The sequence below is a fragment of the Pelobates fuscus genome, chromosome 4 (genome assembly GCF_036172605.1).
Source record: "Pelobates fuscus isolate aPelFus1 chromosome 4, aPelFus1.pri, whole genome shotgun sequence".
Classification (NCBI taxonomy): Eukaryota; Metazoa; Chordata; class Amphibia; order Anura; family Pelobatidae; genus Pelobates; species Pelobates fuscus.
The window spans coordinates 297,050,495-297,062,949 of NC_086320.1; the positions used below are offsets into that span (position 1 = coordinate 297,050,495).

Genomic DNA, 12,455 nt, shown 5'->3' on the forward strand with positions numbered 1-12,455 from the left:
TAATAAGGATATTAGGTCCACGTGCCATTGACATACCCTAACGTAATTCCTTACTAGGCAGAAGTTAAGGGTTTACTATATGGTGTGTTCCATAGACCGGGACCCTTGAATCTTTCTTCTATCCAAGCTGTGGAGAGGTCTACCTTTCATCAAGAAAAGCCATTTAATAGAATCACCTTGGCAGTATCTGTGGCCTTGGCGGCAGCCTGGCTACTAGATACACCCCAATCTTTGGCTATCGTTATAGCTAAAATTAACTCTTATTAACTTGTTTTGCCTTAATCATTTTAAAAACTAATAATTTCTATTATTTTGAAGTATGATTAATTGCATTATCATTTATTATTAATTTATTTTCATTTTTTTCCAGTTCAAAATATAAAACTATGTTGATGACCAGAAAAAAAAAATCACATTATACTGTTTACAACATTTATATAGTCAACTTGGTGGACCTGACTATGCTTTTTTCTCTCACATTTTTCCCATTTTGATGCTTACTATTACCCACATCTAAATATCATAATAGTCCCAATGTTGTTCTTGACCTGTTGTATCTGAGATACACTTAGCGTGTTAAATTTCCAGATTCCTCTTTCTTCTTCATCATGTGATTTCAGGTTGGCTTTTCTTACAACATACTAAGAAGTCTTACATTACCATTAGCTTTTGTATGGCTGTTTAAAGAACAGATGTTCATTGTTAATTTGTGCACAGACAAACCCTTAGACACAATCGGACCAAGAGGGCTGCTTTCATACAGGAACATGGATGTTATAGATAAGACAGCTAGCAACCTGTGCCTCGACAACTATATAAAAATGTGCAAGGCTTATCAATGTCACGTCTATTACCGTTAAGACAATCGTCTGCAGACTTTTATTTGCCGCAGTGGCATACTTTACCTATTTTGTTAATATTGTCATGACTTGCACCAAAAATAAAGAATTACAAAAATAAAATAAAAAAAATTGTGTCAGCATATGTCTATGTTACCTAGGAAGGCATCAAAACACGAGGGATTCATAGTAAAAAAAATAAAAAAGAACCCAATGTTGAGTATAACATATATTCTACACATTCTAATCTAAGAAATGCTGGGGAATTTCCAAGTATTCTTACATAAAAGGACTCGAGCGTGCTACATATGAGGGTGGTTAAATTCCCTTTAGTTACTTACCTGATTCCAGTGCCGATGTCCCTCGCTGCTGGGTCAGCTCTCCACCTCCTCCAAATTTATCTGATAGGGGACTTAATGCGCAGCGAGTGCAGAGCGTGAGGACGTCCAGCATCAGTTAAGTTACCCAAAGTCAGGTAAACACCCTGAAGCTCTTCTCTTCTAATAGCTGTCTGGTATATAGCCACTAGAGGCTGTCTTAGTACTGCAATGTTAACATTAGTGGGACAGGGACACTGCACCTAGACCAATTCAATGATATGAAGTGGTCTGGGTGCCTATATTGTCCCTTTAATAAGGAAATCATCTGTTCTTCCTTGAGCTTCGATGGACGGAAAGAAACAGTGTACATGCACAGGACTTTTAGAAAGAGCTCACTAAGGCGGTGTGCATATATTACTGCCAGGATCCCTAATATGGTGGTGGCTTGGAACAAGATCTGGCACTGCAAACTACAAAAAATAAAATGGTTCTTAAACTGGATGAAAATGCAGATAAAAATGTACATGGGCGACAATAAGAACTCTTGTACTGTAAAAAAAATTAACTGGAGGTTGCTCAGTGATATAGCCGTTTTCATGAAAAGGCCACCTTCTTGACTTTTAAAGTATCAGTAAAGCCCAGTCAAAGTGGCAGATTGGGCAACTAAAATTTGTACAACTTAACTTGTGTTTTCACCAACTGTCCGTTACATCTAAATGTAATTGTCAATGATTTGTTTGTTCTGCTCATGCATGCATGAAGCTGCACTTTATATACACACATGCAGAAGCCAAGTAAACCTGTGAGACCAGTTATGGTAATCAAACAAACAAACAAACAAAAAAGCTAGTGACTAAAGCATTCCTCTCAGATTCATAGTATGTAACATGTAGACTATGGAAAATCAATATCTACCACAAGAAAGTAGGTCAGTGCACATGGGCAGCAAAGGGCACGTGTTTCCTTCTAGAGTATTCAAGGTTAAACCCAAATGACTCCTTCTCTTGAATATGACTATGGCAAGGCATCATCTTAGACATATTAGGGTTGTGATATTATTGAAACAAAGTGGGGATACAGAAAATATGTAGTTTAATCTATCCATAGCAACAGATCGGGCACTAGTTGCCATAGTAGGAGTGTATCAAGAAGTGAAATAAAACTGCACTCTACACAATAATACAAACAATAAAAATATGAAATGCTATAGCAGAATATAGAATATCATATATAAATGTGATACAGGCTCTGAGCAGTTTTATCCTTTGTGGAATGTAGATTACAAGATTCGGTCATATGGTACAAAGTGATTGTATTAAAAACAAAATGTCTAAATGGACCCAGTTCTGTGATTATCCACAGCAATGCATTGCTCCATAGTAATAAGTCGTGTCATCTTAAAAGGAAACCATCACATTTTTGGAAATTACATCTTTGAAAGAAACATTGAAAATCATCTATAACTTGTGTTCATTTTTTATCAGGTGATGCTCAATTTTTATTTTTTTAAAATTTATATTGCACATTTATCTTGGGAAGTGAAAGTTCATTATTAAAGGGACACTATAGTCACCAAAACAACTTTAGCTTAATGAAGCAGTTTCGGTTTTGGAGTATAAATCCTGTCCATGCAGTCTCACTGCTCAATTCTCTGGCATTTAGGAGTTAAATCACATGTTTATGCAGCCATAGTCACACTTCCCTGCATGTGATTTACATATCCTTCCTAAACACTTCCTGTTAAGAATCATCTAATGTTTACACTTCCTTTTTTGCAGATTCTGTTACATTTATAATTTCTTATCTCCTGCTCTGTTAATAGCTTGCTAGACCCTGCAGGAGCCTCCTGTATGTAATTAAAGTTCAATTTACAGAGCAGGAGATACACTTTAAAAATAAGTTACATCTCATTGAAAGTGAAACCATTTTGTTTTAATGCAGGCTGTCAGTCACAGCCAGGCTAGGGTTGCATAAACCGAAACAAAAGTGATACAACTGCTACATAGCAGGGACTTGAGCAGTGAAACTTCAGAGACATAATCTATTTCATTAAGCTAAAGCTGTTTTGGTGACTATAATAATAGAAAAGTATTTAACCAGGAAAAGTACATTTGATTACTCTGGTTTTCAAGTACATCCTGGGGATGTTACCTAAGCCCAACATCATGGGGTTGTTACTATAACCCAATTTAATGGTACTCTTAACTACCTCCGAAGGATGAGTGTACTGACCAACATGCATATAAATTGCATTGCATGTCCTATTAATGTGTTAGTGTGTTAGTCACTCAGTGTCCGACTATAACACATAACTACATCAATCCTCATGCGTTTTCAGCTAAGGACACACACACCGTGAATCAACCTGTAGTTTACTTATTTTACTTAAACAATGTGCACAGTATTTCTTATGCCGCCTTGCAATCTATTGACGAATGGACATGGCAGTTCCCAAGCTTTTGTCCCTCTGCAACCACTACACTTCATAGGCAAGCCTCACTGGCCGGGAGCTATCCTGGGGTGAATAAATACACATACGGTATATAACACATTATACAAATGAAAATACAGAGTCACAGCGTGTTACCCAAATGAATACCAAAAACACTCAAAACACCCGTGTGGTAACCTCTCTATCCACACTAAAAATCACAGCAAGTCATATACATACAGTGGGTGGAATGTTGCGGTTCAGGATTAAATATGATGGTATTGAGGTAGATGAAATAACTGCAAGAAAGGGCAGAAGCCTTGATGAGCTGCCTGCAGGAACACTGCAACAGAGTGAAAGATGTTTTCCATCTTTCACTCTGTTTCAGTGTTCCTGCAGGCAGCTCATCAAGGCTTCTGCCCTTTCTTGCAGTTATTTCATCTACCTCAATACCATCATATTTAATCCTGAACCGCAACATTCCACCCACTGTATGTATATGACTTGGTATATAACACATATCTGAAGCATTTACCCATCGATATACTAACCTAACCGGTGTGACCACTTGCTTTAGTTAAATTACCTTATTGTTGACTACACCAACTTTTCTAAAGTAATCGCAAGAGACCTAGCCTGCATGTCATTTTATGCATTAATAGCACTAGCCTGCCTAAGTAATTAGCGTTGAATCTCCTTATGTTATTTCTTCTAACTAAAAATGTGCATGACTATTGATGACCATTTGCTTTAGTTAACTTACCTTATTGTTGACAACACCAAGTTTTCTAAAGTAATCGCAAGAGACCTAGCCTGCAGGTCATTTTATGCATTTATAGCACTAGCCTGCCTACGTAATCAGCGTTGAATCTTCTTATGTTATTTCTTCTAACTAAAAATGTGCATGACTATTGATGACCACAACCTGTAAAGCAAATGTCTATAACTATACTCTGATGTCGCTATTGTGGCGCACCAGCGCTTATTGTTCTCCTTATGCACAACTAAAATAAAGAATTAAAAAAAAACAAAAAAAAAACAACACAATAGCAGAATAAAGGAATTAACAGGTAAAACATTTTGAGCTCCAAAATGTCCAGCACCTATATGTGACAGAGTAGGTGGGTTGGTAGGTGACAATGAATAGGAGGTTAAGTGGGGAGGATATGACAGAGTTCATGGGTGGGTTATTTGAATTGGAGTACAGGTGAGAGTATATGACAAGGTAGGTAAGTGGGTGTTAATAAAATAGTGGTCAAATGAGGGGTCTAAGAAAGGTAAGTAAGTGAGTTTTAATGAATTGGTGGTCATGTGGGGGGTCTAGGACAAGGTAGGTAAGTGTGTATTAATGAACTAGTGGTCAAGTAAAGTCTCGATGACAGGTAGGTAAGTGGGTGTAATGAATTGGGGGTCGATGACATGGTAGGTAAGTGGCTGTTAATCAATCAGTGGTCAGGTGGGGGGTCTAGGACAAGGTAGGTAAGTAGGTATTAATGAATAAGAGTACTAACATCTGGTAAGATCTCTTTCTGAGGTGACTGGCTGGCAGCAAGTGGTCCTGACTCCTTAAAGGAACAATATAGTCACCAAAACAACTTTTGCTTAATGAAGTTGTTTTAGTGTATAGACCGTGCCTCTAAAGTTTCACTGCTCAATTATCTGCCATTTTGGAGTTAAATCACTTTATCTCTGTTAATGCAGCCCTAGCCACACCTTCCTTGGCTGTGACTGACAGACTGTATTAAAACAAAACTGGTTTCACTTTAAATCAGATGTTACTTACCGTAAAAGATTTTATCTCCTGCTCTGTAAATTGAACTTTAATTACATACATGAGGCATCTGCAGAGTCTAGCATGCTATTAACAGAGCAGGAGATAAGAAAATCTAAATTAAACAAAATTTGCAATAAAGGAAGCATAAACATTCGATCAGGGCTTGACAAATTTGCTTGGAATCTATGAGCCAGCTAGTAAGTTAGGAGCCAGAGAAATCAACGCCAAAAATACATCCCTCCGTGATCAGACTGCCCGTCTCTGCTCTCAGGCAGCTGGTCACCTCTGGGGCTAAACAGGCTCATCCCAGGTGCCAAGGCAAATTTCCTGGCGCCTTGGATTTGTCGAGCCCTGCATTAGATGACTCTTTACAGGACGTGTTTAGGAAGACTGTGCAAGCCACATGCAGGGAGGTGTGACTAGGGCTGCATAAACAAAGTGATCTAACTCCTAAATGGCAGAAAGTTGAGCAGTGAGACTGCAGGGGCACGATCTATACACCAAAAGTGCTTCATTGAGCTAAAGTTGTTTTGGTGACAATAGTGTCCCTTTAACCCCTTAAGGACCAAACTTCTGGAATAAAAGGGAATCATGACATGTCACACATGTCATGTGTCCTTAAGGGGTTAAAGGTGGCAGATTGGGGGTTACCACAAAAACACCAAACTACGCCCTCCACAGGCAGAGTGATACTGGTGCAACACAACCAATCCTGAGCTGCCATATAGCCAACCTGTCAGAGGAAGGAGGAGTGGTAGAGAACTTCCTTGTGGTGCCGGACCTCACAGGAGAACTTATTATGATCGGCACCACCTGCTGGTGCTCTGCATCACTGAACCACCAGGGAATCACTTTTAGTCAATATGTTGCCAGTCTGACACTATATTAAATAAAAACTGCATTGCACATTTTTGGGGGTGGGATAGGAGGGGTAGTTTAGGACAGGGGAACCCAAAAGCTAAATCCACAGATGTTTTAAACCTCCACCCCTCACGATGCTTTGTCATTTTAAAGGCATGCAAAGCATCATGGGAGTTGCAGTTCTACAGCATGGGGGAGAGGGGGCGTCTACCTTTTGGGCACCCCTGTTTTAGGGGGATAGTTTGACAACCTGTAGTCTAGTGCAATACTGCATTGATAACTGGTAACAAGCATGAATAAAAATGACACAAATACTCAAACCAATCAGCAGATTTCTATAATATTTCTAACCATAGCAAACCAGTATTCTTTATTAGGATTACTGCAGAGGATACACACCGTTCTGACAATAGCTTGCATCAGAAAAAGACAAAGCAGCTTTCAGTTTAATTTATTGTATTTATGCAATTATACTGACTACAAACAAGCACAGTTAAAAGAAACAAACTGATTTCACAGCAATAATTATGTGCACAAACAACGCCTCATCTTTAAAGTAACTGTGAAACAGAATTATCTGCTTTGGTTGTGCAGAGAGAGCGGAGTGTAGATTAACTTCCCATCCTGAATTTGAACTCTGAACACACTGGTAGGAGAGTAGCTCCAGATGTCATGTGGGTGTGAGTGATAAGCAACCAGGAACTTTGAAAATGTCCAATAAATTAAGCACACCTTAGAGAGTATCAACTACAGTTCCCGTTTTTCTTTAACCCTGTAGTAGACTGGCTAATCTACAGCATGCCAGCCGTGTGTAGTACATTTCATGGGAACTCCCACCAGACAAGTGCACATCCAAGTTGGTGATGCCCTGGGCTGCAGTTGGTTTGCCGATAACAGGGTTGGTGATCTTTACAATGTAAATCACAGGCTTAACAAGCATTGAAGCTAAGGCATTATACAAACAGACGTCATACCATTAGGACTGAAGATAGCTGGGCAGGCTTACATTATTCAGAAAACTGACAATTCTTTTTTTTTTCAATAGGTTCACGTGTTATCCCTTCTATGGATTGTTGATAAAAATGGCTTTTAACCCCTTCAGGACCAGCCTGTTTTGGCCATGTTGTACGTTAAGGACGAAGGCTCTTTTCACACTTTTGTGGTGTTTGTGTTTAGCTGTAATTTTCCTCTCTCTCATTTACTGTTCCCATACAAGTTATATATTGTTTTTTTTCAGGACAAGAAGGGCTTTCTTTACATACCATTATTTGTATCATGTCAGATAATTTACTTTAATAATAATAAAATATGGTGAAAAATTGAAAAATAAAACATTTCTTTTTACTTTTGCTTGAAAAATCTTTTACTTACCTACGAAAGCTAATGAAAAAAAACTGCTAAATAGATTCAAAATTTTGTCCTGAGTTTAAAAACACCCAGTGTTTACGTGCTTTTTTGCAAGTTATAGGGCTATAAGTACAAATAGGAAATTGCTGTTTCAAAATATATATCTATAAAATGTATCCATAGTGACATTGTAACACTATTATCTGTCATAAATCTCTGAAGCACACACAAATCTCTGGGTTGTCTTCTTTTGCAAATGGTATGCCATCATGGGGGTAATTCTCATTCCTGGGCTACCATACGCTCTCAAAGACAACATAACCAACCTTGCAATTTTCAATGTAAAAATATTTGACCCAGTAACTTTCAAAAACACTATAAAACCTGTACATGTGGGGTACTGTTATACTCGGGAGACTTTTCTGAACACAAATATTAGTGTTTCAAAACAGTAAAACGTCATAGAAAGTTACAGGGTTAAATACAGTGATAGCAAATTAAATTCTCTGGACTTTCGACCTGGGTTGTCAGGCAGGTCCCTCAAATTGCAATCGATAAAATTACTTAATTATGTAAAAATATTACATAAATACGCACGTAGAATTTAAATATATATGCATATTTATATATTTGAAGTCTATGTGTATATTTATATAATTATGTAATTTTGTATATGGACATATGTATATTTCGTATTATCTCAAACTCTGACCCCCTAAATGTTACTGAACTACAATTATCAGGGTTTTCTGACCATCTTTTCAAAGAATTCTGGGAATTTAAAGTCATCAGTATGTGGGGACCAGAGTTTCAGATCCTTGATATGGAGGATTTGAAACTTGTATAGAAGGAAGATAATTGATATTGATGGGGAAACACAAATAAGCACACCGGACAATGGAAATACCAAAATGACACAGAGGTCATGTGAAGAAAACAAAAAAGAGCTCTGGGCATGCTATTACTTAATTTCTGCACAACTTTGGGATATTAAAGAGACACTGTAGTCACTAGAACTACTACAGCTCAATGTAGTGTTTCTGGTGAGTAAAGTCAGTACTAGCAGGTATTTTAATGCCAACACTGCCTTTTAAGAGAAATGGCAGAGTTTACATTGGTGCCTAGTAACTCAGACGGCCACTAGAGTTGCTTCCTTTGCAAAGGAAAAAAACAAAAAACACGTCATCAATGCAAAAAAATGAATTACATATTTTCACAGTGCCTTTGTTCCTCCAATAGTTTCAGTAAATATTAAACTATTTGATAAAGTAAAGTAACGCACACAAAAAACACTACTCCCTGCACTTAAACACAATCAAATATGTTAAACAGTTAATTTCTGGCTTATACAATAAATAGCGAACATAGATCAGGAGTTCCCCTCTCATTTTACCCGGGTGCCCTTAGCCATGCCAAGGGGCCTGTTTGTGGAATGCTAGATTTGTAAAGGTGGCCTGGACGGGAAATGCTAGATTTGAAAAGGTGGCCTGTTTGTGGAATGCTAGATATGAAAAGGTGGCCTGGACGGGAAATGCTATATTTGAAAAGGTGGCCTGGACGGGAAATTCTAGATTTGAAAAGGTGGCCTGTTTGTGGAATGCTAGATTTGAAAAGGTGGCCTGGACGGGAAATTCTAGATTTGAAAAGGTGGCCTGTTTGTGGAATGCTATATATGAAAAGGTGGCCTGTTTGTGTAACGCTAGATTTAACAGGGGTGGCAAACCAAATTCAGGTTGCAGTACAGCTGACACTGGCTTTCTCTATCCCAAGACTTGAAAACTGAAAAAAGGTAGCTTGTCTAATAAGTTACTAATCAGCCCTGTCAACCAGTACATCTAAAATCAGATAAGTATATAAATTTGCTTACTTAGAATCCCTCTTACACGCTCTTTTAGCCCCAACCATTCCTGTTAATTATCTCTGCTGGTAAGGAATCGGATCCTGGTATCATGTGATAGACCTGTGAACTAGGTAGCACAAACCACATAACCTGATCCTTCCCTGCGCGATCTCTGCTTTTACAGATAGAATTTACATCTGAGAAAATATAGTTAAGGGAGTTTCCCTTTAGAATGTTTTCAATAATAATTGAAGCAATTTCCTTTCATGCAGTCATCCTTGTGCTGGGGAAACAGTAAAGAACAAACTCGGGGAGGCTTACTAAAAACTGGATACATTTCTCCCCAGCGAAAATTCCAGTTATGGATCCTCGTACAATAACAAAATAAAAGCAAAACTGTCGCAATTTTTAATTAATAATATATTACATATATATATATATAGCCTCCATGTGTGTCATTTTGTAATGCGTACATATAAATACATAGCTTTTTTCAGTACATCTCCTGTCTTACCCGCCCTCCACTTGACTTGCAATCTTTAGGTTCTTCTTGTTAATATCACCAAAGGCCAAATGACTGCTTGAGAGCTGTTTATGTACAGGAATTTCAACCTCAAACACAAGCACCAGGCATCTCCAAAACATGTTCTGAGCAAGTTTTGTCCATTCAAATGGATCAGGGTCTTAAGATTGCATTGGTGATTCCAACCACAGGGGATTTAAAAATGACTGCCCCTATAGAGCAATGATATGCCACAATATGCACTTATTCTACATACATACATACATATATATATATATATATATATATATATATATATATATATATTTATATATACATGCATTACAAAATAGAAAACAAAATGTGGGCACATCAAATTATCTAAAACAACCTACAGGGTTATTTAATAAAGTGAGAATTGCAGGGAATTCAAAGTGAATTTAAAGTTTAAGAAAAACAGCCAAACTGGAAAAATAATTGATGGAGAATGTTTTAAATTTTGGCTATTTTTATTTTTTATTTTTTTCAATTCTTTATTTTGATGAAGATAGTTACACAATGTTAAGTATGCTTTGTTTGGCTTACGCAGAAGCCCACTGTTGTCTTGGTAACCATCTGGTTTTCTTATCTAATATCATAAAAACGTGAAACTAACAAACGTTGTAAACTTAGTTAGCATATGTCACTTAGTTGTGTATTACAGGGTTGATTGGTCCATTTTCCGTGTTTAAATTTTGGCTATTTTAACAAAAATAAAAATTATTTCACTTTAAATTCCTGGCAATTCTCACTTTAGTGAATAACCTTGTGTTTTAAAACCTGTAAACACTGTTTTTCCCCCACAATGTGCTGGTCTTGTCGTGGCTAGCCCCACCTCCGTGGCTGACATAATCAAGCATTGGGAGGCTATTGTGCATGTGCCAATCAGCATCTCCTCATAGAGATGCATTGAATCAATTCATCTCTATGGGGAAAGTTCAGCATTCTCTGAAAAGGCAGCGTTTACACTGAAAAGCATGCAGGGACCGGCTATGGACACTAGAACAACGGCATTAGGCTGTAGTGGTAGTGGTTCTGGTAACCATAGTGTCTCTTTAAGAATTGTATTTTTGTTGTTGAAAATAAAACTTTGTTAGATAAAAAACAAACAAAACAAAAAAACTCTCTCTCAACTTGTTTAGTTTGCTCCAAAATTTAAAGCAAATGTGCCAATCCCTGTTGAAGCTACATTATACATTATATAATTTTGCCCACAATAATCAAAGCCTTGTGAGCAGTAAAGGAACACTTTAAGCAACATAACCACTACTATCCACTGTATTGACCGGGTAGTCAAAGTCACATGCAAATGGTTACCTGCAGCAGAAGACTCCAGAGTGCAGTACAGAAAAGGCAGGGCTGTGCAGGACCACATTCGCTGGGTGAATGCGTGAGCCGAGCGCTCAGTCAATAAGCACAGCCATGCATTGGCCATGTTTTACTCTACAGCAGCATCCTGCTGAAGAAGACCAAATACTGCCAAAAAGAAAGGGTCCCAGTAGGACAGTAGGTAAGTTGTCAAACTATACTACACTACGTTCTCAATGAAATTCCTTTTATATATTAATGTAGAGGAAAACAACACTAGAGGTTATATATTCTATCATAGCCTTGCTTTGTTACAACATGCATTTGCATAGGGATATATTTAGCAATAGTAAGAAAGAACATGAACAATGTTTTAAATAAGAAGAAAAAAAAAAGACAATTGTGAAAATGAACCACGGAGTAATCATATTAAAGGGACACTGTAGTCACCGTGACCATTCCATCTCTTTGGATTGGTTATAGTGCCTGTGGTCCCCTGGCATTGTCCCTCCATTAAATGTTAAACCATTTTAAAGCAGTACTCTTTGCAATTATTATTATTATTATTGCCATTTATATATCGCCAACAGATTCCGTAGCGCTTTACAATATTATGAGAGGGGGGATGTAACTATAGATAAGACAAATACAAGAAATCTTACAGGAACAATAGGTTGAAGAGGACCCTGCTCAAACGAGCTTACAGTCTATAGGGTGAAAACTGGGCTCAGAGTAGCTCTATCCAAGTCCATTAAGACATTGTTTAGAAACTCTGATAAGTTTCTCTGGCCGCCCACAGTCCGGCCCCTTATGGAGGTGTGGCTAAGGCAGAGATTACACACTTCCTTGTAGTCATACTCTTCATACTGGCAGTTGGAAATCTGATTGGCTGAGAGTGTCAGCTGACTGCTTTTAGCCTATCACAGCTGCTCAGGCTGATACTTCCTCTCGTTTAGCATTAAAACACAACATTAAAAACTGTTTAATGCTGAATGAAATTGTGGCACCAGGGGACTCCATAGTTTAATGAAATGAAGCAGATACAGTCCCTACAGTGTCCCTTTAACAGGGTTATTCACTAAAATGAGAATTCAAAGTGGATGTCAAATTTAAATTATCACTTTAGTTAGTAACCCTGCAAGAAATTCAGGTCACACTGAAACAAGCCGGAAACTGCTCCATCTTTGAAAGAAC

General features: G+C 37.8%; 1 protein-coding gene across 1 annotated transcript in view; it reads right to left on the reverse strand.

The window, feature by feature from the left end:
• The window catches only part of CMTM6 (CKLF like MARVEL transmembrane domain containing 6), a 42,590-nt gene that overhangs the window by 14,243 nt on the left and 15,892 nt on the right, over positions 1 to 12,455 (reverse strand). The gene's annotated exons all lie outside the window — the stretch shown is intronic.